We start from the raw sequence: 26,639 nt of genomic DNA, 5'->3' as shown, positions 1-26,639 counted from the left end.
TTTTAGTTTGTTGTAGTCTCACTTGTCTGTCTTCGCTTTCGTCGCCTGTGCTTTGGGCATCGTATCTAAGACATCTATGCTCAGACCACTGTTATGAAGCATTTTCCCTAGTTTTCTTCTAGGTTTTACAGTTTCAGGTCTGACATTTAAGTCTTTAATCCATTTGGAGTTGATTTTTGTCTGTAGTGTAAGAAAAGGGTCGAATTTCATTCTGTTACATGTGAATATCTCATTTTCCCAACACCAATTGTTGAAGAGATTATCCTTTTTCTATTGAGTTTTGACTATGTTTACATGGGTTTATTTCTGGGCTGTCTGTTGTTCCGTTGGTTTATTTGTCTATGTTTGCCAGTATCATACTGTTTTAATTATGATAACTTAGTACTGTATTTTGAAACCATGAAGTATGATAATATCAACTTTATTCTTTTTTTTCTCACAATAATTTTAGCTTTTTGGAGTTTTTTTGTAGCTCCATATGAATTTTAGATTTTTTTCTGTTTTTATAGATAATGCCTTTGGAATTTTGATAGAGATTGCATTGAATATACAAATCAATCCATGAACATGGGATATCTTTGCATTTATTGTGTCCTCTTTAATTTCTTTCATGAATGTTTAATATTTTTAATGTATAAGTCTCCCATGTTTTAGTTAAATTTATTGCTAGGTATTTTACAGGAATGTGTCCTTTTAAAGCTCCTCTGGTGCAGTGTTGACATGCCTGACTGTGCAGCCTGCAGCCCAATGTGTGGAACATGCTAAGTATTTAAAAAGTGTCTGGTTCCCTTGATTAATAATATCAACAATAATGTATATCTAACTCTTCTGTGGTGCTCACTATGCTTTAGGCACTGTGCTGAGTACTTTTCATATCATGTAGAAAATGCTGTGCTTTGTTTTTATTCTTCTTCTGTCAAATAACAGAATACCATGGGTAAGATGAAAAGGGAGAACACTACTTACTTGAGAGGAGAATGGCTACATTTACCATTTAGAGCTTAGTTACCCATGTAATTACTTCAGTGAATTTGAGGAATTGGCTTTCATTGAACAGCTTCAGGAATATAGATTGAAAACTTTAAAAAATATTTTAGATTGTATTTTAGACCTTACACAATGGCTTACATGGCAGGTTGAACAGATCAGTTTGATAAATGCCTCAAACACATAATTCTAATTTTAGCAGAAATGTATTGACATTTTTTGGTAGATACACACACACACACACACACCCACCAGGTAGTATGAAGAGTGACCCTTAACCTACAGGTGTAGGTTATGTATATATGTGTATTATGTACACACACACACACACAAACACACCAGGTAGTACGAAGAGTGACCATTAACCTATAGGTGCTTCTGCCACATTATCATTCACTTGACACCAAAATCTATTAGGCTTAATATCATGAAGACAAGAACATTTTTGTGTTTTTGTTAATAAGGTCTACATTTTTCCATTGTATTATGTAGGAATATTTAGTAGCCTGCTAGTGTAATTTTTGATATTGTTGTTTGTGTTGATTTTGGACTTAGAAAGCTTGTTTATTATTTCTCAATAAGAGTTTTTAATAATAACTACTTAAAAAGAACATCTAAATAAATGATTTATTTCAAATATGTAATTTATTAGTTTTCTCTGCATTTAGCTAAGAATTTATGCATTTTGTTATAATCTTTAGTTTGCTTCTTAGTTTTCAATATCAGCCTCTATAATGGTGACTAAGAAAGCATCCTTTTTAATGGATGTATGTGTTCCTTACACTTAGTAGGTGTTCAATACAAGTATTTTTCCTGTGTCAAGGAAATGGATTTAAAAAATATTGCTACATCAACTTTGCTTAGAAGAAATAAATGCTTATCTTACAGTTTCTTTGTGAATTTTTTCAGTCTATTCAATTATTAAAATATTTGTAAGGTACCTATACTTCTAAATTCAAATGAGTGAGTAGGAGTAAGGCTCTTAGAATAATAGGACCTGGTACTTAGTGAGCATTTAATACATGTTACTCATTGTTTACTGCCAGTGTCTTACCCAAATGCATAATGTAAAAGTGTATTATGGTAGAGTCAGAGATTTGCAAAAGAAGCTAAAGAATTTTGAGTTTTGTGACTGGGTAAAAGTTTATATTCCTGTCCATCATTGCACCTAAATATGATGTGCTTGATATGCCAAGTGGTGTCATATATTTAAAGTTGAAATTAGGTATTTAACTTTGAAGTGTCTGATTCCAGCAGGGAAAATTAACTTTTTTTGAGGTTTTACATATAATGTAGTTTAACAGCTTTGCTAATAAGGACATTAAAAGCATTGAAGAATTGTACAATAGGTCTAAAGAAATGCTTCATCCTTTACAAGTTAGTCTTGGTAGACTCAAAATTACATTCACTTAGTAACGACAGAACAGTTTTGAGGGGAAGTATTAGTAAAGGATGGAGAAACATTTTCTGAATGTAGGTTTTGAATGAAGGACTGTTTCCCAAGCATTCCAGTATGATAAAACCCAAGCTAGGAATAACCCACTGGGGTTAGACTGCAGAGTCGGTGAGAAGTAGCTCAGTCATTTAGTTGGATCGTATGAAGACTGACACGTGTGTCATTATGACTGTTTGCTGTGGGGTCTCATACCCATGTCATCACTCTCGAATTACCTCCTTTGACATTGTGGAACCATAAGAGTCTCTTGTGGTTGAAAATTCAATCTAGACTTTGTTACATGGGTTTTAGGACAGCACTGTCAGAGACTGTGTGATTCACTTAGGTTAATGACTAACATATTTCATAGAGGCTGATAAAATTGTACATTACTATGTGATTGAAAAAATTGGCTTGATTTTCCTAGAAACAAAAATTTAACTTTCAATCATTCCCTCCCATCCTCTTCTTTTTGTTTTTTTCTTTTACTTTATTTCTTTCTTTCATTTCCTTATAAAAAACTAATTGTATCTTTCTGAAAAAGTTTCCCATATGAATATGGTATGCTGTACATTTTTTGCTATTTTAGATTTCCTTCTATTAAAGGGCTCGGAATGTTAAAATGATGCTAATGAAAAACAAGTCATGGCATTTTTGGTCATTAGCACACCACCATGTTGTCCAAGGTTCTGTGTGCTGTGCAATCCCATTAACTTTATTGATCTTTGAAAAGAAGAGAGTGCTCATGGAGAGTTCACTGCAGAGGGCAGTCATAGTAGGAGAGAACTGGTGAGTGTGAATGTGGAGAGCGGTATGGGGATACACTTGAGGCTTGGCTATAGGGAGGCAGAGGGATCAAGTTTTTAAGAAAACAATGATCTTGATGAAGGACCTGGATTCGAACTTTACCTGGTACCTAGCATGGCCTTAGGCAAGTCAAGTCACTTTTTAAATCTTAGCTCCTTCATTTGTCAAATGAAAAAACAAACCTGTTAAATGACCTTATAGTGTCTTGAAGGACAAAAGGATTTAGAATGTTAATGCCAAAGTAAAACTCTTCTTTGCACAAGTGGTAGCATGCCAGCCTCATGTAGGCCAACATAGTGGGTCAACTGGCTGGCAATCAGAAAGAACAACTAGACATGAACTAGAACTCACTAGGACAAATTGGAACCCACAAGAACAAACAGGAGCTTATATCCGACTCTTGCCCGCTCCAGTCTTAACAATGTGGGTGACCTCCAGGAAGAGCTGGTGTTCTTTGCCATGGACCTGCATGTGTACCTGGCCCAGGGAGGCTAGAAGCTCCAGGATTCAGAGAGACTGAAGATCTAGCAAGAGCTGGAGGAGCTGCAGGCTCAGACACTGCCCTGCACCTGCAAGGGGAACTAGCAGAACAGGGTCAGCACATGTACAAGCTGCTGTACTGACCTTCAGAGCATAATAGCTGCTGCTTTACTTTTTCCTTCAAAATTGCATGCAGATTTCTCTTGTGGCCAACTCTAACCTGAAACCATTCAAGGAAAGGATTTCTAGGAATATTTATAACTTAGCTAAATTGACTTGTGTCACAGGTCTTTTTTGGCTACGAGTGGGCTTTTGGATTTTATCAGATGAGCATTTAAAAGCCACCCAAAGGGTTTAAACCAGCTAGGGTGGTGGTGGCGGGGGGGAGGGAAATGAGAGAGTAACATGAATACATTTGTGATTGGATTTGCATTGTATTGTAGTAAATGGATTGGAGGTGACTGAGAATGGATATCAGTAGATCTATTAGGAGCCTAGTGCATTGGTCCAAAATAGATTTATGGTGGCTAGCACTGTATGTGGAGGTGAAGGTGATAGAAACAAATGGATGGATTTCAGAAGTATTCAGAGGACTTGGGGCTGGAATTACTAGTGGTTGAGGGAGAGGAAGATGCCAAAATTATGAGTTTGGTTTGGCTATTTTGAGTTTCCAGTTGCATCGAGAATACCCAGGTGGAAATTCAGTAGCAGTATGAGAGTAATATTAGTCATTGCTCTAGTGGTAGAAGCATCAGTAGTAGTTGTTAACATTATTATCATTTTCTTACTTTCTGGTGTCTTGAAAGCATTTCTGATTTATTCATGGATACTAAGTGCATTGCTCATTGCCTGGCATAGGATAAGTTTAATTTTTTATCTCTCTCTCTTGATTTTTCACTGGATGTTGTCATATCACACATTTTCTATTCTTCCTCAGGCTACCCTCTTTACTTTTGCTAATTCTATCTCCTTCTAGTTCCAAGAGGAGCCTTATTTAGGGGTCAGTAAATTTTTCTGTGTAAGGTTAGATGGTTTTTATTGCAACTCTTCAATCCTGCCTTCTTACAAAAGCAGCCTGAGACAATACATGAATAAATGGTGGGGGAGCTGTGTTCCACTTGATCTTCATTCACAAAACAGACAGGAGCTGGATTTGGCCTGTGGGCTGGTTAATTGGACCCTTGTGCCTCGTCCATTTGGTGTTTCATTTCTTTTATTTTTAATCCATTGGCTTTCAAACATATTCAATTTTTTTCTCTCATATTTCCCCCACCAAAACACACACACACAACTTCAGACTTTCCCCCCCTAAACTATATACCATCTTTCTCATTATTTCTTTTTAAATTTTTAAATTAAATTTACTAGGATGATATTGGTGAATGAAATTATATAGGTTTCAAGTTTATAATTCTGCACCTCATCTATCTGTATATTGCCATGTGTATTTACCACCCAAAGTCAAATCTTCTTCCATTACTTCTTGAAGGTTATCTTTTACTGCTTCTATCTAGTAAACCCTTAGTAATCTGACTTTCCCTGTCACTATCTCAAAAATAATTATGGCCTACACTTTTCTAAATAAGATGACTACTTTCTGATCATCTTCCTTGTTGATCTTTCCCTCTGTAGTATTTATATGGCTCCTTATACTATACCATTTGGAATACTGTACCATATTCTCCCTTTGACTTCTGTGACCCCGGGGTCTCATTCTCCTCCTATCTCTGATGGTTATATACCAGTACCATTTAAAAAATTGCAGTAACACACATGCAGACACACACAAATGTATATAATGTAAGTAGTGTAAACTGCATACATCTTAAGGGTACAGCTGGATGGATTTTTAAGCATGCACATGTTTCTGTAGGTATCACCCAGATTGAGATATAGAACACCGCCAGCATCTCAGAAGATTCCCTCGTGACTCTTCTCAATCTGTTAATCTGGATCCTGCCAAGAGGTAGCTTTTATTCTTCTATAGCATTAGATTTAGTTTTTCCTGTTCTTGAACCTTATGTAAATGAAATCTTGCAGAATATGTGGGCATGCTCTTTTTTTATCCAGCTTTCTTCCCTCATCCTATGCTGTGATAGTAATCCACATTGTTGTGGTAGCTGTAGTTCATTCTTTTTAAAATTGTTGTGTAGTTTTCCATTGTATGAGTATACCACAATTTATTTAATCTGACTCTTAGTTGATATTTGGGTTGTTCCTGGCTTGGGACTGTTGTTACTAATGCTGTTATGAACATTTTTGTACCAGCCTTTTGGTAGACCTTTGCCCTGTTGCAAATGTTGAAGTTTTAAGGTAGAAAATACCACTACATTTGAAATGTCTACAATAGAAGCTTTGATTACATGGATCTGAAGTTTTCTGGAGAGTTAGGAGCTAGAGGTAGATGGTCTAAGCCACTTTTTTCCTGTCATTCTTCTTCTTTTTTTTTTGCCTACCTTTTATTTTTTAGGATGTCTAGGACTGTTTGTGGGTTTTTATAGGGCAAGGGGACTGGACTGGGGAGTTTGTTAATAGAGTTAACAGAGGCATCAAAACCTTAACAATAAGGGCGTAACCAAGGACTGTGTGCAAGACTAGAAGGTGGGTCTCAGTGGGTAGTGGAACTGCAGAATGCAGATAGAGCTTTCAAGGATGGGGTACAGAATCAAGAATCCAGCAAACTGCAGCAAGTACAGTGGAGCTGACAGAGAATGAAAGGTTCCAGTAGTGTGGCGCTGAGGTGTAATCCTGGCGATGTGAACTACGTATGGCCAGTCTCTATCAACTCCATTAAAATCATTTAGAAAAACACCAGACAACCATCTAAGTACATGTAGAATACCTGCTATGCAAATATAACAAGTAAGCAATAAATAAACAATTAAAGCAAATATAGTGTGCTTCCTGGGACAACTCAAATTGCCTAGTACCACCCACCCACAACAGAATGTTTTTTCTTTTTAAAAAAATTTTTAAAAAATATTTTATTTATTTATTTTTGGAGAGGGAAGGAAGGGAGAAAGAGAGAGAAAGAGAAACATCAATGTGCAGTTGCTGGGGGCCATGGCCTGCACACAGGCATGCACTCTGATTGGGAATCGAACCTGGGATGCTTTAGTTCGCAGCTTGCTCTCAATCCATTGAGCTACACCAGCCAGGGCAAAATGTTATTTCTTAGTCTTTCCTATAGAAACTGGATTCCAGGCCTTGTGAAGAGTCAGTGTTGATGTTTTAAATTGTTTTTTATATGATGGCTGGGCTATAGTAGATTATTTTGTTGGTTGAATTTAAATATCCAAAATTTATAAAGAACTTATAAAACTTAACACCAAAAAAATCCCATTAAAAAATGGGCAAAGTACCTAAAGTAAATACTTCTCCAAAGAGGACATACAGGTGGTCAATAGACATATGAAAAGATGCTTAACATCACCAATCATCAGAGAAATGTAAATTAAAACCACAATGAGATACCATCTCACACTTGTCAGAATGGCTATTACCAACAAATCAACAAACAACAAGTGCTGGTGAAGATGGGGAGAAAGGGGAACCCTTTTGTACTGTTGGTGGGAATGCAGACTGGTGCAGCCACTGTGGAAAGCAGTGTGGAGACACCTCAAAAAATTAAAAAGGGAACTGCCTTATGATCCAGCTATTCCACTGTTGGGAAAGTATCCAAAGAAACCCAAAACACTAATTGGAAAGAACATAAGAACCTCTATGTTCATTGCAGTGTTATTTACAATCACCAAGATATGGAAACAGCCCAAGTGTCCATCAGTAGATGAGTGGATAATACAACTGTGGGACATTTACACAATGGAATACTACTCAGCAGTAAAAAAGAAGAAAATTTTACCCTTTGCAAAAATATGAATGGACCTGGAGAACATTATGCTAAATGAAATAAGCCAGTCAGAGAAAGACAAATACCATATGATTTTACTCATATGTGGAATCTAATGAACAAACTGGACTAACAAGCAAAAAAGAGATAGATTCATAGATGGAGAGAAGGATGACAGCCTAGGAGGGTGAGGGAAGGGGTGGAGGGGATCAATCAAAAGGAAAAAAGGACTCATTGACGTGGACAACAGTGTAGTGATTATGGGGGTAAAGGGGTATAAGGGCACTAAATGGTAATGGAAAAAATACATTACAAAATAATAAAAAAAAGGCCATGTCTGGAATGGAGCCATCATCAGGTATGTATTAACTGAAATCTTGGACACTGACAACATCATTTAGGGATGGGAGAGCTGTGGAGTAGGAGCCCTTAGTGCCCTCCCCATATTTCTGACACCTTATCCACTTCCTTCTGCTCTTCCTACTTCCAACTGCCTACCAATATCTGCTTTACTTTCCCCAAGGACTTTTGGGGACTTTTCTGGAAGCCACGAGACTAGAGTCCCTTTACCTTTACAGACCTCCGCCCCCAACTCCCTACTCCTCAAGAGGGCTGGAAGCACCATGGAATTAATACCACAGCTGTACCGTAGCAGCCCTCAACCAGTGCTTGACCCCTGGGTTGGTTAACTCTGAAGCAGTTGTATTTTATACCAGTTCCCAGAGTTTCCTGGTGGATTATGCTCCAGCTGCCCCCCAATGTAGCTTGTAGCTGGCTTTATAACACATCCTTTTATTGGCTGCCTTCCCTTCCCTATCTTACTTCCCTGCTCTCCTATTAGGGTTTCCTGTACTTCTTGAAGTAAACTACTTGTATTAGGGTTTGTTTCTGGGGAACCCAAAATAAAACAGATCTCTTGGATAATACCTGCAGCTAAAATGCATATAGGGTTAGAACTACGGTACTTTTTCTTTTTGTTTGTTTTGTTTTGTTTTGTTTTGTTTTACTTTTAAAAATACTGTTTTATTTTTGATCATGTATTAAAAAATGGTTGTAATATCATGTTTACATATATATCTATATATGTAAATCAATCAATATATTGGAAGCAGTTCAATAATGAGTCACATCTAAATTCTATAAAGAATGCACAAACATTAAAACACTGATTGGTTATAGAAAGGAGAGTGGGGGGAAAAACCATCCGCTATCATTTTCATTAAACAGCAACCCCCTCTGAGGAGAATCAAGTCTATTAGTAATACTCATCTATACTGCAAAATAATATCTATAGAGGAAAGTTAATGGTCGTACTGATTTTATTACTTTTACTAAGCCATTTTATCTTCCCCACACTCAATGCAAAGAAATAACAATTGAAAAAAATATATGTCCTCATTATTATTCACAATAAAAAGGATCTGCTTCATTCTTCAGACCTGGCAGAATGTATAAGAGGGAGCATTGTGTGGTTCAAGTAGATCAAAGTAACATTTTGATCCTGACTCACTGAATAGAATCTCATGGAGTTTGGTGACTGGACTAACTCCATGGGAGCTGCGCTAGCCTGAACCCTTTCTGTGATATCCCCAGATCTCAGTAAATAAGACCTATGCAAGGAAAGATAGCAATCATTCTGTTCATACATGGTATCTATAGATGGTTTCTTTAGTGTAAGGTACAAAAGGGGCCCTTTCTTGACACATGGATACAAATATTTGTTGTGGTCTCAAGATTGCTAGATTGATATTGTGTCTGTTGTATTGAAGATAAGGTAGACATCAAAACCACTGTCAGATTAAGAAACTTCTATAACTTGTCTCAATTCTTCAAATAATGGAGCCAGTTCCTTTTCCAGGCTGACAATTAGTCCTGTATTGACATTGCTGCTGGCTATGAAACTCACCACCAAAAACAAACAATTAAATTGAACCACTTAGTAGATATTATAATAACAAATGATACTTTTATTTTTCGAAAGTCCAAGTCTGCTCCCTTAGTCTGTTGCAAGGGCAAAAGTAGGTAAGAACCAAGTCTCAAAGCATGCTTCGGAGCATTATCGGTCACTTGAGTAATAGGCACTGCAGCGCTGTCTGACACAGTAATAGCATGGAGCCCTTCAACATGTGGTAACTTTTTACACAGGAATCACTTCAGGTCATCTGTCATGATGAACCCCTTTCTCCCGCAGGTTAAAGGGCCATGCCTGGCAAAGTGGCTCCAGTTAGTGGGTTTCTGGCCTTCCTGGTTCTCTGTACAGCAGGGTTTGTGGCTGTTTGCTGTTATTTCAGGGACAGCTTCAAAGACAGGTGCCTTTTTCTTGCTTTGATTAGCAATTATTTAAGTTTTCAACTGCTCTTTGAAATTTCTACTTGATGTGCAGTTAATGATCTCAAACCTGACATGACAAACTGAAATTGGAACTTAAAAAAGACTGTTTCCTGGTGATAGGCAGAGGAAAAGGGAGGTGGGGGTAGGTGGAGGTGGGCAAATGGGAGTAATGGGGATGGAAAGAGACTTTGCTTGGGATTTTGGGTGCACGATGCAGTGAGCAGATGATGTTTTATTGAGTTGTCCACTTGAAATCTGTATGGTTTTGTGAACTAGTGTCACCCCAATACATTTAATTAAAAAATTCCCATACTGATTAGGAAAAAGATTTTTAGGATCTTGTCCATGTGCTTTTTTCCTGTTCATGTATAAAGGGAAAACAACTTTAAATGAATTCAGTATGTACTGTGTGTTCCTAATTTTCTGTGATTTTTGAGGCGTGAATAACACCTCATACAAATAGAACTTGTACTGTAACTTTACCACTAGCTATTTTTATTTGATGATCTGAGTCTTGGCATGAATTCCTGGAATCTGAGATTGGTTAGTTTACATTTTGATTTACTCTAGAAGTGTTGACCTCAGAGGTAGTTTAGCAAATAAGTACTAAAATAAACACAAAATATTGTAATTCACAACCAAAGATCCTGTGTGATATTTAGGAATCAGTCTCTTTTGATAGTATCCAGTTTTATATATTATTTTAAGAGATTTTTTATTAATACTGGGCAGTGAAGTTCATCCTGGCATCTGATTCATAATTGGTGATTTTCATATCTTTGCTTCCTTCCTTCCTTTTGAAAATTGTTGAACTCTTCACTTTACTATTTTGGAAGTTCTGCTTTCTAGGTCCAATTTTAATTGGAATGTTAAAAGTTATATTTTGAATGAGCCCCTAAGTGGAAAACCATTCCAGATCATTGATGACTAGCATTACCTATACTGTTTTGTTTCTTTCCTAGGGCCAGGTATTTTAGAATTTTAGAATGAGAATGGATCCTAGTTCCACTTTTTTTTTCCAGGTTAATACTTGGAAATGCTAGTGCCTTGTGCAGTTACTGGGCAGATTGTTGGTGTCAGAACTGGATTTGGAAATGGACCACTCATGCATCAGTCATTGCTTTCCCTCTCCCTGTGCAGCTGCAGGTTCTGATTCTGTTCCCTGCAGGCTCAACCCTTTGCCTCTGAGCTAAGCCTGCCCAGGTCAGAGAATACAGTGGGATTCTCAGCCCTGCCCAGGAGTGAGGTCTGACTTGAGTTGTGCTACTTTGAACTAGAAGCTCAGGGATGGGGAGTGGCAGTCCCATTCCAGTCCTCCAGGAGATCCTTACGCACATTCAAGTTTGAGAATGGCTGGCACAGAGTAAAGGCTCAAACGGTGGTTGAAGCTGTCATTAGTTCTATATGCCTGAAATTTGGATGGTCAATCTGCTGCTGTTTTTCATTGCAGTTAAGATACACCATTGTTTCGTTTACTTGGGGAAAAAACCCTCTGCATTTTTCATATACTACAATTTTATGTATGCTGGAAGAACTGTTTGAAGGTAATGTTTAAAATGTTTTGCATACAAAAAAGGAAAATTTAAGTAAAATAAGTTGATCGAGGTGTTGCTTAAACTTCTTCACATTCAAAGACATATACTTCTGTCTTTTTTTATTGAGTTCTCATTTCCATGTTTTCCCATGCAACATCATCTTCTGTGTCAGCTAGACTCAGCAATACAACACTTCTTTTCCTTTTCTTTGTTGGCACATTAAAAATATTTTAATGAAACAACATAGGAATGGTAGTAGTACAATATTGTGAATGTACTAAAAGCCACTGAAATGTATATTTTTAGATGGTTAAATTTTATTTTATTTTTTCCATCACCATTTATGCCCCCTATACCCTCTTCTGCCTCTACCCACTACATTTCTTAAAAGAATGTTTTATTATCATTTCTGGGTCTTTCTCTCAGCCTCTGATAGTGATTGTGCACACTTTGATGTGTGTGCACACTTTGATGTGTGTGCACACTTTGATGTGTCTGCACAGGCGGTGGTGACTGTCACAACTGCAGTCTGGCTGATCGTGATTGTAAGATGCATCATAATTTTAGATATTTTTAAGAGTTAACAAAACAAAACAAAATGATACAGTATGGTTTAGAATCAAAGAAATAGGATGGTAATTATGGAGCAGTCTATATTTGTATACTCATTTCCTCATTTCTATTCTAGAGATAAATAGTATAGATTATGCAACTGTCCTCATCAATTCTTTTTATGCTAATCTATTATTAACCTTAGATTAGGCCTTGTTTATATATAGGTTGGTATATCTTTTCCTCCAGAACCTTCTTCCTTAAAGAGTATTTTAAATCACATTTTTAATCTCATGAAACGTAGCTCACCCTATGGAATAATGAATGTGTTAGTCAAGGTTCTCTAGAGAATCAGGACCAAAAGTATATACATGAAGATGGGGGAGGAGAGAGAGAGAAAGAGAGAGAAATATGAATGAATCAATGAGTGAATGAATGTGAGTGAATTGGCTATACAATTGTGGAGGCTGACAAGTCCAAAATTTGCAGGGTAGGTTGGTAAGCTAGAGGCCCAGGGAAGACTTGACGTAGCTTGAATCTAAAGACAGTCTGAAGCTGAATTCCCTCCTTCTTGGGGGACCTCATTCTGTTTTCTCTTAAGGACTCCAACTGACTGAATGAGGCCCACCTGCATTTTGAAGATACCATGTGCTGTGGAGAATGCAGAATATATACGCTGTATGGAAGCTTATACAGTAGTTGCTTAAAGGAGACATTCAAGTGGATATGTAATTAATTAAATAATAGCAGAAAACAATAATGTAGATACAGACTGTTTAAAATTGCACGTGAAGTGTATATTGCTTTTGTAAGATTCATCTTTTTCATGCTCTCAATAAAAAGCATATCTTTTTTCTTTAATAGGTTGACTGGGAAGATATAAATGAAACTTTTAAAAAAATAATCTGTTGGCATAAGTTCCAGCAATGTGGCATTATCACCAAAGCCAGTTTAAGGACAGAAACAGAAGACAGTTTTGCAGTATATTGATTAAAATTAGTGTAAAGATTAGTGCACGTGTTTTTCTAGTCAGGCTTGTATATATGAATATTTTTGAATACTAAGTAGGATTAAAATATAGTAAATCCAAATCCCATAAGGCAAAACTGAAAATCAGCTTTGTTGATTTAGTATAATCCTTAATTTGTAAAACTCACATGCATGTGGATATATGGATATATATCATTTTAATAGATATTTAGGGTCAGTTTTCATTTGTGGGTATAATTTGTAGTTGACATAATCAGTATGTCAGTTCAGTATGTTTTGGATGAATTGTTGTCTCTTAGGTGGTTTTGGATCTGCTAAGTCTGTTCTCTGAAATAAACATGTATATGTTGAAGGAAGACACATTTTTTTTCCTCTTGCTGGAGCACCTTATAATATGATGAGCATTAAAAGTGTTTTTTGCACCCTGGCTGGTGTGGCTGAGAACCAAAGGGTCGCCAGTTCGATTCCCAGTCAGGGCCCATGCCTGGGTTGTGGGCCATGTCCCCAGTTGGGGGTGTGCAAGAGGCAACCACAAATTGCTGCTTCTCTCCTTCTCTCCCTCCCTCCCTCCCTCCCTCTCTCTGTAAAAATAAATAAATAAATAAAAACTTTACAAATGTTTAAAAAAGTATTTTTTTGCTTTTATTAGAAATCTAATGAAATAGTAAAGGAGTTCCTAAACTTTTAAACAGGTTTGTGATACATCTTTATATTGTATACTCTGAGAAGAGAGGGTACAGGTCAAGAGAAGAAAGAGTGATTAAAAAACCAATTTATATTATTTGAGAATGCAGCATCTGTGGGTATCTTATTACTGTGCACTGGTTAATTTCAGGCACCAATTCTATTCTGCATTCCATTATTGTTTGTCAGAATTAATGATAAAAATAGTTCTTTTCTTTTGCATTTCTATAAATGGACTGGTTTCACAGCTAAGATTGTGGTGTCAGACAGATACAGTATTTTTAAAGATCTGAAATGCTTTTGGGGAGGATTCTTATTTTAAAATGAGCAAAAGTTATCAAAATATAGCAAAGTTAAATAGTTTTCTTAATAGTGAGACTGTTAGGTAAAGGCTAGTAGTATTTTATTTTATTTTATTTAATTTTAATTTTATTTTATTTCATTTTATTTTCCAGTAGTTGACCTTTTAAATTCACTTTGCACCTAGTTTAATGATTTAGAAACAAAATAGTCTTATGATTCTTTTGTTTCCTCTTGAAGGTGTTATGGTCACGCACTCAGCTTAGTTGGCGGAGGCATGCAGAGTGGGATACTTCTTGGGCCCGTACATTCTTTTCTTTTCTTGTGGATTTCATGATCTTTGAATGCATGATTCTCAGACCATGGCTTAATTTTACTGGAATTTAATTTAGAGGAATTTGAAAACTGTGACCTGATCCTAGAAATCAATACTATTGAAGTTTTTTTATTTCAAGTTCAGAAACCTCCTACACAACTGTAACTGTCTGCTATGGTAGTCCAGAAGTTTAGCTACTATAGTCCAGCTTCTGTGTTTGAAATTGAAGAATATACAAAGTAGAAGGAATTTTAAAGCTGCTGCCTAGGAGCCAGTTGTCTCCCGGAGGAAACATGGGAGGAGACCTTCTTACTTCACTTGAGTTGTGGCAATTATGCAAGGTCCTCTTGAAGTAATTTTCTTTACTTAAAAACAAAATAACGGAACTTAAGTTCATTATTATTTGTATTATTTGTATTATTAGGAGCTTGGTTTAACCAAAAAAACAAAAAACAAAAAACCAGAAACCAAAAAACAACCCCCACAATTTTTTTTAATGTTACTGAAAAGTTCAGGAACCTGTTATGTATCTTTCTGCCTCCTTCATGTGGACTTCACCTTCAGGGGACCAGCAGGACAGGTATGTTTCCTCAAATTCAGCTCAAAAGAGAATGTATGTTCTCTAAGAGTCTGAATAGAGTTCTAGACTTGACTCTTGCTGATCTTACTTGGATCCTGTGTTCCTCTCTGAATCAATTTCATGGTCAGGGAGATGGGGTTTTATGATCATTGCAGATCTCTCTTATTTGCCCAGCCTTGGGATTGGGATCAGCATGAACCCCATCGGAAGCACGTGGAGTGAGCGTAGGGGAGGAGGGCCTCAACAGAGGAAGTTCAGGTCATGGTTCACAGAAGATGAATGAATGTGGGCTGTGGCAAAAACGGTAAATGTCCAAAGCCATTGTGCCAGTGACTTGGAATTTAGGCTGATAGGCCTTTTTGAGAAACTAAAACAGTAATTTTTATTGAGTAGCGTATCCATTAGAAGGCACATTTAGCTGACAGTAACAGAAACTGCAAATGACAGTGGCTTAACAGTATGAAGGCTTATTTTCTGTGGAAGTAAGTAGTCCAAGATTGATGCCACAGTGCCAGGCCAAACCCAACACCACTGAATTGCTGCAGCTCCTGCAATCACTGCCTCACTTTTAAGGTGTTTTACTAGGAAGTTATGTTCAACAACTTTCACTTACACATCATTGGCTATACCTTGGAAACATGGCCATATATGTCTGTAAGGAATTGTGGGAAATGTAGCTGTTTAGCTAGGCATAATGCCACCCCTAATACTAACATAATATGTGTTTTATTAGTAAGGAAGAACTAGTGAATGGCTATTAGGGAGGTAGGTAGTAGTCTTTCAACATGTGGTAAATTATTAACTGATATGAATGACATAGGTGGCTTATTCAACAACTCAGTGAATTTTGTACATTTAAGATTTAAAACTCATTTTAGATGGTAAAGTAAATAGTAGAACTAATGTATACCTTAAAATTGGTAATGAGGAGTGCATTGAATGAATATCGGACAAGGTCGTCGAAGGAAGAGTTAGAGATGATTCTGATTGATCGCTCTCTTGCATGTCTGGCTATGGAGTGATGCCCTTTTCCAAGACAAGGAATGTGAGAGGAGTATCAGGTTTGTAAGAGAAGGTAAAGAGTTAAGTTTTGGACATTTAAAACTATAAATGCTGGCATCAGATGACATTCTGGTGATGTCATTTGTTTACCAGCTGCACATTTTGATATCTATTGTGCATTTACTGGCAGAGAACAGAGAACTGGATACTTTAGAAATTCTCTGCTTTCTTCAGTTTCTCTCTTCCACCTGTGATCAAGGTTACTGGAAGTTACGAAGTGTTGGGTCCAAAGGACCTTAAATTCCAGCTTTATATCTGAGAACAAGAGAAGTCTTTGTGTAGTCAAGCATAGATTGGGTATTTGGAGGATGAGATTCCCCATCTTAGGTTTGGCACAGTTCTTTGCAGGGTGAGGAATGAGAAGAAGCCCATGGACTTACCAAGGTGACTGGTAAGTCACCAAGTTAATACAAAAGTTAATTGGTAATATGATATGTTATTCCTAGGGAGCAATGGACATTTTTTAGGCTGTTGGAGAATTATATAGAACTGCAAAATTATATTCTGAGAGAAATTTACTCAAAGGGGCTTTTAACTGTACTCAACTAAGCATTTGTTAGCCACACTGAACTCACTTGTCTTCTGTCATTTTGATAATGTGATTGTAGCTGTTACTTGCTTTAAAATTTATTTAGTTCAATATTTATTGAGTGAAGTTTTGCGTTTTTCATTCTAAATATGAAAATACAATTATTAATAAGGGCAAATGCCTTCAAGGTATGCTGTTTTATCATTACCTATTTATCACTCTACTTTTTCATGGCATACTAGGCTAAATTCCACAGACAGGACATTCCGCAGAGCTTGGTGGACATTTTGCAGGGATACTATAGTTTAACCACAAGCATTGAACAAAGACTAATCAGGCCAAGGCAATTTGCAAAGTAAATACGCACTGCATTCGTTGGAACTACTGTTATTTAAGGTCAATATTAATTGTTATGGAATTAATAAACAGTTCTGTTTGTTTTTACATAATGTCACACCTGGCTCCCTGTCAGGTTTTTAGAAGTGGTTGATCAAATGTATGTTTGCTTGCTTGTTTGTTTGTTTGTTTATTTATGTCTAGAACACACTACAGATCCTGCTTTAGAGAATGTACCCTGTCCAAGAAAGGGAGACAATAGCTTCTATGTTCAGGGAGTAAGGAGCTTCTCTAAGGACCCTTTTAACTTGTGCACACAGTGAGTGGTGCTGCTGTTTTCCTGTGATGACAATTGTGTGGATGATGCCACTTGTTTCCCAGTCAGACAGCTGGCATTTTGAAATTCTGTTGTCATCTTTTGGCAGAGAGTACAGAAACAGGAAGCAGTTGTAGTGTCAAAAGGGTCTTTCTGTATTTAAAAGCATTTTACTTATAAAAGTAGAGGTTTTCTTTCTTTCCAGTCAATCACTAATTTTGTTGTCTTATTCTTGGTATTTTTTTTCTCCATCTATCCTTTTCTGCAAGTATAAAACTCAAATCGTCTTACCCCCAGAGTAGTTCTTCTTTCTGCAGGCCTTTTCTGGATGAATGGTGCCACCTTCTACCCAGTTCTCCTAAGCTGGAAAAATGCAAATCATTCGAGATTAACTTTTCCTTCTTGATCAGCAAGTACTGTTGTTCTGTATTAGCAGCATTCTCTCTCCCTGCATCGGTCCTTCTACCCAGGATCAAGCTCTTACCGTCTTTCCTGGACTTTTGCTACACCCCCTTAAAACACCCTGTCTACTCTTGTCCCTCTCTCATCCTGGTGTAATCTATCACCAAAAAATGTGGGTTATGTTGCTTCTCTTTAAGTCCTTCAGTGACCTCAAATGCCTATCAGTTGGACTGAACCTAAATTTCCAACCATGTGAGTTAGAACACAATACTTCTAAGGAGATATACAATGGTTCAAACAGCAGTATTTTGGCTACTTCATTTCCACCTCTCATTTTGAAGGATGAAACATAATGAAGTTATATTCATGCTTTATGTTAAGAATTACATCTTCTGTTTATGTAGAACACGATTAACCACTCTCTATAGAACAGGATTGGCAATTACATTATCCCCCTTTTGCTTAGGAGTTATTGGACTCAGTGTTTCTCATTCCCATGGATGTAGTTCTTTACACTTCATATGTATTAAGTCCTGAGATCTGTATTTTGTCTGTAGCCCAAATTCTGTCATAAATTTAACACTATTTAAATTTTTATGTCAATGATATACTATGGTATGTAATCCTCACTACATTTTGATCTGCATTGTTCATGTGTTTATCTTGCGGTACTACTTCATTTATTTTCACTGTTGTGTGAGTGTAGCATAATGTGTTCTTTCTTCTGTTAATGTGCATTTGCGTCCCCTCTCCCCCATTTTTCAGCTATTCACAACCTTTTCAGATTAGCTCCCATGGTCCTGAGCCAATACTTGGGAGTAGAGAGTATATTGTTCTTTGTGGTTGCTGTTAATCCTTATACATTTAATGATTTTTGGTAAACTGCTTATCCTTAAAATGAGTATCTTGTTTGCTCAGCATTGGTAGCTGGCATGAACTCAAGCATTGGGCATAACTGTCTTTCTAGACTAGCAAAACCTCACCTAATTTTGCAGGACTATCTACAGCAGCAAATGAGATCCTTTGTAGCAAATTTCTTCCCTTCCAGCTGGACAGAGCTTTCTCTGGCAAATGTTTTCTCCTCCGCTTGTTGCTTGACCAGGTGACTTCTGTCATTCCTGTGGCTATGCTTCAGAAGACCAGTGAGGAGGGAGTTCGGAGTTTGGAGTCTTTCTTGGAGTTTGCACGTCACTAGTCCTTGGCCCTCTAGTCCAGTGGTTCTCAAACTGTAGCCTGCTTCGCAATCACCCATATGGCTTGTCAGTTGATGGCCTCGGCCCTGAATGTCTAGTTCAGAAGACCTGGGATTGGATCTGAGAGTATTCACTTCTAATAAGCTTGCAGGTGATCCTGATGCTGCTATTCCTGGGACCACACTTCGAGAATCACTGCTTTAGGCCCACAGTTCCCAACCTATTTTATTATTTTGACTTACGGGCCCCTTTAATATTAAGATACACTGTATTTTGATATACTGTATTTTGCCATGCATAATTCACAGCCATGTTTTTGGCTCAAACTTTCAGAAAAAAAATTCATTTTAATTTTTAAATTAATTTTTTAACTTTTTAAAATTGTTATTTAATTACAGTTGTCTCTATCCCCCCCACCATGCACCCTGCCCCAGCCATCCCTGCCCCACCGATCCCCACCACCCATGCTCATTCCTACCCCCCTTTGACTTTGTCCATGTGTCCTTTATATATGTTCCTTGATGACCCTTCCCCTATTTTCCCCCATTATTCCCTCCCCCCTTCCCTCTGGTTACTGTCAGTTTGTTCTTTATTTCAATGTCTCTGGTTATATTTTGCTTGCTTGTTTGTTTTGTTGATTAGGTTCCACTTATAAGTGAGATCATGTGGTATTTGTCTTTCACCGCCTGGCTTACTTCACTTAGCATAATGCTCTCCAGTTCTATCCATGTTGTTGTGAAGGGTAGGAGCTCCTTCTTTCTTTCTGCTGCATAGAATTCTATTGTGTAAATGTACCACAGTTTTTTGATACATTCATTTCCTGATGGGCACTTAGGTTATTTCCAGCTCTTGGCTATTATAAATTGTGCTGCTATGAACATTAGGCTGCAAAGGATCTTTTGAATTGGTGTTTCAGAATTCTTAGGGTATAATCCCAGTAGTGGAATTGCTGGGTCAAAAGACAGTTCCATTTTTAGTTTTCTGAGGAAATTCCATACTGTTTTCCACAGTGGCTGCACCAGTCTGCATTCCCACCAACAGTGTACTAGGGTTCCCTTTCTTCTACATCCTCACTTGCATTTGTTGTTTGTTGATTTGTTTATAATGGCCATTCTGACTGGTGTGAAGTGGTATCTCATTGTGGTTTTAATTTGCATCTCTCTGATAGCTAGTGATGCTGAACATCCTTTCATATGTCTCTGGGCCCTCTGTATGTCCTTGGAGAAGTGTCTGTTTAAATCCTTTGATCATTTTTTAATTGGGTTGCTTTTCTTCCTGGAGTGGTCATGTGAGTTATTTATATAATTTGGAGCTCAAACCTTTGTCCAAGGTATCATTTGCAAATATATTTTCATGTAAGTTTGGTTCCCTTGTCATTTTGCTGATTTTTTTTTAGCTATGCAGAAGATTTTTATTTTGATGAGGTCCCATTTGTTTATTCTTTCTTTCAATGTCCCTTATTCTAGGGGACATATCAGTGAAAATATTTCTGCATGGAATATCTGAGATTTTCCTGCCTATGTTGTCCTCTAGGACTCTTATGATGTTGTGACTTATGTTTTAGTCTTTTATCCACCTTGAGTTTATTCTTGTGTTTGGTGTAAGTTGGTGGTCAACTTTCATTTTTTTGTATGTGTAGCTGTCTAGATCTCCCAACACCATTTGTTGAAGAGGAAATATTTCATTTTAATTTTTTAATTCAACTTTTATTTATTTATATTTAGATAGTTTTTCCTATTATAAAGGAATATTAGCATTTATTTTTGAGCCCATTATGGTACATGAAGTTTTATGTGACAAATAATTACAAAACACAAGAACGCATACAGAGTATTTCAGGTACTACCCAAGTATAATGTGAATCCTTATATTTCCCTAAAAAATTTGGGCAAAAGAAGTGCACATTATACATGGAAAAAAATGTGGCAATTTCACATCATCCACATGAATTTATAACTTTTATAAATATTACATGTTATAAAGTAGGGCTTTGAGATAAAAGTTTGTATCAGCATAATATTAAACATTGTGGTCATCTAGAACCTCACAGCCCAAAGAGTGATCTGTGGACTAGAATACCTGGGAACTTGATAGAAATGCAGACTCTCAGACCCCACCCCTGACCTAATGAATCACAATCTGAAATTTAATAATATTCCCATGTGATTAGTATACATATTAAACCTTAAGCTACTGGTCTGAGGCTCACATTTTAATGCAATGCTAATAATATTCAAAACAAGAAACACCTCAAATTTTAATATCTAAAAAGTGGCACATGTTTCATTCACTTTCATTTTCTTGCTATCATCTAAGAAAGAGCATAATTTCTTTGAAAACAGAAAGAGTATATCAAATTGGTTTGGGGCCAGCTACTGAAATTTAATGATGCATTATGCCACAAAAATGGGCATAATCTTATTTATGGTTAGAAATATTACTTACTGCACAATTTATAATAGCTAAGTGCTGGAAGCAACCTAGATGCCTGTCAGTAAATGAATGGATCAAAAAACTATGGTACATTTACACAATGGAATTCTATGCAGCAGAAAGAAAGAAGGAGCTCCTACCCTTTGCAACAGCATGGATGGAGCTAGAAAGCATTATGCTAAGCGAAATAAGCCAGTCAGTGAAGGACAAATACCATATGATTTCACCTTTAACAGGAACCTAAACAACAAAACAAAGAAACAAGCAAAATACAGTCAAAGACACTGAAATAGAGGACAGGCTGACAGTGTCCAGAGGGGGAAGGAGAGGGAATTTCAGGGGAGAATGCAAAGGGTTTACAGGAACAAATTTAAAGGACACGTGGACAAAAACTAGGGTTGAGGTAGTAATGGGAGGGAGGTGGGGAGGGATGGGTGGGTGGGCTGGAATGGAAGTAAAAGGCAGAAAACTGTACTTGAACAATGATTAAAATAAAATTTAAAAAAAAGAAAAAAGAAAAAATAACAAAAAAGAAATGTTACTTATTGTCCATAAAAATATCAACTGCCTTATTTTAATAATTTCCATGAAGTAATAGATTTCTGACTGGTACTTGTAATAACCTCTCTGCAGATAACACATTACGTGTATATGTGGAGAGTGCATCCCCCCAAATTAAAAGCTTAACTGGATATATTTTTGCTATGTTTATTAATTTTTGATTTTTTTGGAAGTAGTAGTAGGAACATCTTTCACAGATTAGTATAGTTTAGGACTCCAGAGAGGATTGTCTTGAGGCAAATTTGCAGAATTCTTATTTTAAAATGTTCTAATAACTTGTATTTTAATATCATTGTTCATTATAGCTCTTTTTAAAGTAACTGTCAATGGGGGTAATAAAAACTCAACCCTTCAGGGTTGTGAAGATTGGATTTGTAGATGGAAAAACCTAAAGGGTGCCTGTCACGTGGTATGTTTTCATAAGTTACTGCATCAACCCTCTCCCCCTCTTCCTCCTTTCTTATTCCTCTTCCACACCATAGTTATTTCAGAACATAGCAGCTCAGGACAGAAGAGTTTAATTATCCACTGTGTAAAGCCAAGGAGTAGACTGGATAAAATATAGAGTGTCAGCTATTTTTTTCCAGGTGGTGGAGAATGTAACATTGTGTCTAGCAGTGGATAGCAAGGTTGAAATAGGGAGTAATCAAGGTTGATGGTGGTGGTTAGTGCCACTGGCTTTCTTCCCCTACTCGTCCTTTGATATGATTTGCAGTTCCTAACTTTTTGTTGGCTGGGGTCATGTGACTGCTTCAGGCCACCAGATTATGAGCAGAAATTTTGTCATGAGTTGCCTGTATGAGAGCCTCCAAAACTTCCTTTCCTTGTGGCACAGTGATTGGTAGTTGTTGGGATGAGGACTGCTCTGACAGCTTGGGTTCCTGTGTGACCATCATATGCGGGGCCACCCTGCCAGTCTTCAGCTGGTATGTAGCATGATCAAGAAATAGATCTTAGTTGTTTAAGTCCTTGATATTTGGGGGTTGTTTATTATTGCAGCAATATGTGGTCTGTATCATCCAATAAAGATTTTTTTGATGGGTTTTGAGAACTAAAAAGTCATACAGAAGGATAGCAAGTGTGGAAGTGGGTGCGGTGAGCCAGAAGCCCCAAAGCATGAGTTTACCAAGCATGAGCTTGGAGCTTACCAAGGAGAGTCGTCAGGAGCATGTGCAACTCTAATGCCAGGACTGGGGCACAGAGGAGAGAGGGGTTGAGATCTCCTGCCTCCTCCCCCACTTAAGAAAACTGACCCACTGTCACAAGTATATATGTACATTGTGAAACATGTTTGTTCTACTTCTGGTCACTGTGCAAACAGTAATTTAAAAATCAATGTAGAAAATAAATACAGTGCATGGAAAACCAGGATTTAGAAAAAAGAACCATGTTGGAGGGCTTAAGGATTTTTTTACTACCACAGAAAATAGTACATTTCCCCATTCCCTCCACACCATGCATGTTTACATTCACACATTCCTGCATACCTGTATGTATGGATACACAAAGTACAAGGTCTGTCCAGAAAGTATCCATCCATATAATATTAAAAGTGGAGACATTTATTGAAGATACAAGATACAAGAAATATTGTACATAGGACAATGACGCCTCAGTCTCCTTCAAAGTAGGCACTTTGGGACCTCACAGAGTTCTCCCAGTGTCATTAGCAACTGCATCACAATGTTCTGTCTGCTCTAGTCGCAGAAGACACAGAATGAAATTTGCCATTACACGTTTCATGCCAAGATCCTGTGTCAGAATCTCAACACAGTAGATTTTGGAATCTTCAGATCAGCTTCTGGTTCTCACACTGTCAGTTGCAGACCTTTGTTGAATGCAGCCCACACATGTTCAACATTCTCAGGTGTTCTGCTTGTTACAGGCCTTGCAGAACATGGATCACTTTCAACAGATTCTCAACCATCTTGGAAGTGTTTGTGCCACACTTTAATTTGTGGCGCACTCATTGCATCATCCCTGAAAGCTTTCTGAATCATCTGAATAGTTTCCACAGAGGAATGTTCAAGCTTCACGCAAAATTTGTTGCAGATTCATTGCTCTACTCACTCAGTCATTTTGGATGCTATGGCCACACAGTACACATGCTCACTCAATGGCACCTACTGCCCCCACTGATTAGTAGAGTGAAGTTGCCATTGTTCACGCATGTGCATTCCAGTCCACTCTCCTTGGGTGCCAGGTTACATCAATGTTGTGCAAACTTTTCTCATTATATTAACAGTGGCTGGACTTGTTCTGGACAGACCTCATATTTTTATCAACTCTTCTTCTCATAACCAGTCATTACCCATCTTGAAATGTCACCTTTCCCTGAGGCCTATTGGTATATAATATTTAAAACTGCATCCCTTCTTCTTTTCCTCTTGAACTCCTAACCAGCTCCTTTTACCCCTTCACAGGATTTAGCATTTTCTTTGATTTACTTGTTTAATATGTTTACTGTTATTCTCTATCTCCACCACAATGCAGATGCCACAAAGAAAGGAAATTTTATCCATTTTGTTCATGGACAATAGGCCTGGTACATAATAGTATTTGTTGACTTGCAGGTAGTACCTTCATGAAGGAGAACCAGGAACACCATCTGGGTATGGATAGCCTAGGTGTTCCCAAAAGAGAGATTAAATCTGATGCAACTTTGTGATCTCAATCACATTTTTAAACCACAGTTTGATTTGCTTGCTCTCATTCCATAGCCTATAAAATAGTTCCAGCCAAGCAGAATTAAACTTCTCTGTGAAATTTTCAATATATCATGTTAAAGACTGAATTTTGAAGGTAGCACACCATCTAGATGGTATGTGAAAGAGTAAGGGATAATATTAATTAGTGGGAAGGACCGTGGGCTTTAGAAACAAACCACTTCATCATCTCCTGTTAGATGTGACTTTGAGTAAGTGACTTAACCACAGAGCCTAAATTTTTCAGTCTTTAAAATTAGAATAACATGTACTGGGACACTTATTGGGCAGGCTAAATATACAAAATTATATAAAAATGCTTAGCACACAGTAGGTACTTGTTTATATTGGCTCTCTTTTCCTTTCCTTCCCCACCATAAAAACAGCTTTTATTACATTTTTATTTAATATTATTTTACATATTTTCAACTTAGTCCTAATTCTAGTTCCCACTGGTTTTCTGTGTTAGATTATTTTAGTAATCTGTGGTACACAGAATTTCACAAAGGTTTCAAAAAGCCGATAGATAGCATTCACTGGGCATGAATTTGGGGGGGGGTGTTTGGGAAGGTCTGTTTTCCTCATGTGATTTACACAAAAGATGTTTTGTCTTCTGCTTGTTGTCAAAAATATCAGCAGTGCTATCCTCATGGATTGGCACCTTAGACTTTAGGGCTGGAAAGAATCAATTTTTCCTCTTGCATATTAAGAAATTAAATCATCTGTACGTTAAGTGGCAGAGTAAGGGATAATAAATAATTTAAAATGACTTCTTGTTTATTGTTCTTTCTACTGTATGATACTTTCACATAAATGAAATACAAAATTTGATGGTTTTTATTATTAACATGATAATGTTGGTTCAGACTTCTATCACACACATTTAACTTCTTGAATTTGTCTCCACCATGCACAGAGCACTAAAGGGTATGCATAAAACCACGTGTCCCTTGTGCTGCCCCCAGCCACAGAGGCCCACTGCCACCCTGTGCATACAGTCCTTACATTCTTCTATCATTTTCACCAAATGTAAACTTTCACGTGCTTTACTTTTTTCACTTAAAAATGTAAAAGTAATATATTGCAAATGGTGTGTATTTACTTCTCACAACTCCATGACCATCTCTGCTTATTCTCAGCTACTATTAATTAATTGCTTGATTTTTAAATTCATGTACAAGTGCTTATTGAGCATGGGGCCAGACCCTATTCTGGCCTCTGAGTGGAGGAGTGAAGATGATGGAAGAAAACTGCTGCTGGTGTGGAGCTTACCCTCCTGGATTATGGTTGGTAAGACAATAAGGGTACAAATAATAATCTCTATAATACACCAGAAAAGGGAGATATGAATTTCTTCAGACATACTTAGGGGAAAGCAAAAGTAGAAATTTATCTGGACTTTAAATGATGAGTAGAAGTTCAACAGGAATTGAAATGAGAAGTGTGCTCTGGCACGCCTCATTGTTGTTTCAGTCTGGTGTAGCTGTTTTGCATGGTGGCACTTGAAATTCTGCATTCAAAGTTACCATTGGTCTGAAATTTTGGAAAATTGATTCCTTTTGGAAATAGTTTCCTTTTTAAAATTAATTTTTTTTTTAGATTTTATTTATTCATTTTTAGAGAGAGAGGAAGGGAGAGAGAAAGACAGGGAGAGAAACATCAGGGTGTGGTTGCCTCTCACGTGCCCCCAAGTGGGGGCCTGGCCTGCAACCCAGGCATGTGCCCTGGCTGGGAATTGAACCGGCAACCCTTTGGTTCATAGGCCAGCACTCAATCCACTGAGTCACAGTAGCCAAGGCTGGAAATAATTTCTTTATTTGCAGAATAATACTATTTCTTTGTCTTAGAAATTAGTGTCTGTTGATCTCCTAATTTTTTCCCCAATTTGTTTATTTGAACTAGACATGAAGGTTTTTATATGTGATTTCAACCTATTTGACCTTTTTTAATGTAAGAGTTTTGCTCTTTAGTTTCTTCCTTGCCATTTTGTATGTGTACATTTGCTTCAGTACCATAAGGTGCTTACCACAGAGGCTGTCAGCCTTGGCTGCACACTAGTCCTTTGGAGAGCTTTAAAATGCTGATGCCTGGGCCCCACCTGCATCTGGGATGTGACCTCAGCAGCAGGATTTTTAAAAGCTCCTCAGGTGATTCAACTTTGCAGCTAAGCTTAAGAAGCCATTGGTTTAAAGTATTTCGGAAGTAACTGAAACATGCTTTCCACTTTTGGAAAGTAGGTAACCGTGGCTTATCTG

At 37.3% G+C, this 26,639-nt stretch overlaps 1 protein-coding gene and 1 pseudogene across 1 annotated transcript in view; one reads left to right on the top strand and one right to left on the bottom strand.

The window, feature by feature from the left end:
- TTLL7 (tubulin tyrosine ligase like 7) overlaps positions 1-26,639 on the top strand; it is a 142,036-nt gene that overhangs the window by 16,872 nt on the left and 98,525 nt on the right. The window lies entirely within an intron of this gene.
- LOC114497383 lies at positions 9,309-9,743 on the bottom strand (annotated as a pseudogene).

This window comes from Phyllostomus discolor, chromosome 5 (assembly GCF_004126475.2).
Source record: "Phyllostomus discolor isolate MPI-MPIP mPhyDis1 chromosome 5, mPhyDis1.pri.v3, whole genome shotgun sequence".
Classification (NCBI taxonomy): domain Eukaryota; kingdom Metazoa; phylum Chordata; class Mammalia; order Chiroptera; family Phyllostomidae; genus Phyllostomus; species Phyllostomus discolor.
This window is presented reverse-complemented; position numbering and strand designations above follow the sequence as displayed.